We start from the raw sequence: 2250 nt of genomic DNA on the forward strand, positions 1-2250 counted from the left end.
CGGGAGATTAAACTACCAAYGGGACATTCAAAATTGTAATATCTTATGCTTCACGGAGTCATGGCTGAACGACGACACTATCAACATACAGCTGGCTGGTTATACGCTGTACCGACAGGATAGAACAGCGGCGTCTGGTAAGACACACTATCTACCTAGAGAGTTTTCATCTGTATTTTTCATARCTGCTTTACGTACCACCACAGACTGAGGCTGGCACTAAGACAGCATTGAATGAGCTGTATTCCCCCATAAGCAAACAAGAAAACTCTAACGCAGGGAAACTTAAATCCGTTTTACCAAATTTCTATCAGCATGTTAAATGTGCAACGAGAGAGAAGAAAACTCTGCACCACCTTTACTCCACACACAGGGACACATACAAAGCTCTCCCTCGCCCTCCATTTAGCAAATCTGACCATAATTCTATCCTCCTGATTCCTGCTTACAAGCTAAAATTAAAGCAGGAAGCACCAGTGACTTGGTCGATAAAAAAGTGGTCAGATGAAGCAGATGCTAAACTACAGGACTGTTTTGCTAGCACAGACTGGAATATGTTCCCGGGATTCTTCAGATGGCATTGAGGAGTACATCACATCAGTCACTGGCTTTATCAATAAGTGCGTCGAAGACATCGTCCCCACAGTGACCGTACGTACATACCCCAACCAGAAGCCATGGATTCAGGCAACATCTGCATTGAGCTAAAGGCTAGAGCTGCCGCTTTCAAGGAGCGGGACTCTAACCCGGAAGCTTATAAGAAATCCGACGAACCATCAAACAGGCAAAGCATCAATACAGGACTAAGATCGAATCGTACTACACCAGCTCTGAAGCTCGTCGGATGTGGCAGGGCTTGCAAACCGGGCAACAAAGGGAAGCACAGCCGAGAGCTGCCCAGTGACACGAGCCTACCAGCCGATGTGAGTAACACCTTTAAACAGGTCAACATTCATAATGCCGCAGGGCCAGACGGATTACCAGGATGTGTACTGCGAGCATGCGCTGACAAACTGGCAAGTGTCTTAACTGACATTTTCAACCTCTCCCTGTCCGAGTCTGTAATACCAACATGTTTCAAGCAGACCACCATAGTGCCTGTGCCCAGGAACACTACGGTAACCTGCCAAAATGACTAACGACCCGTAGCACTCACTTCTGTAGCCATGAAGTGCTTTGAAAGGCTGGTCATGGCTCACATCAACTCCATTATCCCAGAAATCCTAGAATCACTCCAATTTGCATACCGCCCCAACAGATCCACAGCTGATGCAATCTCTACTGCATTCCACACTGCCCTTTCCCACCTGGACAAAAGGAACACCTATGTGAGAATGCTATTCATTGACTACAGCTCAGCGTTCAACACCATAGTGCCCTCAAAGCTCATCAATAAGCTAAGGACATTGGGACTAAACACCTCCCTCTGCAGCTGGATCCTGGACTTCCTGACGGTCCGCCCCAAGGTGGTAAGGGTAGGTAACAACACATCTGCCATGCTGATCCTCATCACAGGGGCCACTCAGGGGTGCGTGCTCAGTCCCCTCCTGTACCCCCTGTTCACTCATGACTGCACGGCCAGGCACGACTCCAACACCATCATTAAGTTTGCAGATGACACAACAGTGGTAGGCCTGATCACTGACAACGACGAGACAGCCTATAGGGAGGAGGTCAGAGAAATGGCCGTGTGGTGCCAGGACAACAACCTCTCTCTTAATGTGATCAAGACAAAGGAGATGATTGTGGACTACAAGAAAAAGAGGTCCGAGCATGCCCCAAATCTCATCGATGGGGCTGCAGTTGAGTAGGTTGAGAGCTTCAAGTTCCTTGGTGTCCACGTCACCAACAAACGAACATGGTCCAAGCATGCCAAGACAGTCGTGAAGAGGGCATGACAAAACCTATTCCCCCTCAGGAGACTGAAAAGATTTGGCATGAGTCCTCAGATCCTCAAAAGGTTATACAGCTGCACCATCGAGAGCATCCTGACTGGTTGCATCACTGCTTGGTACGGCAACTGCTCGGCCTTCGACCGCAAGGCACTACAGAGGGTAGTGCGAACGGCCTAGTACATCACTGGGGCCAAGCTTCCTGCCATCCAGGACCTCTATACCAGGGTGTATCAGAGGAAAGCCCTAAAAATTGTCAAAGACTCCAGCCACCCTAATCATAGACTGTTCTCTCTGCTACCGCACGGCAAGCGGTACCCGGAGCGCCTGTGTCAGAGAAAGCGCCTAAAAATTTCAA

The sequence above is a fragment of the Salvelinus sp. IW2-2015 genome, linkage group LG4q.1:29 (genome assembly GCF_002910315.2).
Source record: "Salvelinus sp. IW2-2015 linkage group LG4q.1:29, ASM291031v2, whole genome shotgun sequence".
Classification (NCBI taxonomy): Eukaryota; Metazoa; Chordata; class Actinopteri; order Salmoniformes; family Salmonidae; genus Salvelinus; species Salvelinus sp. IW2-2015.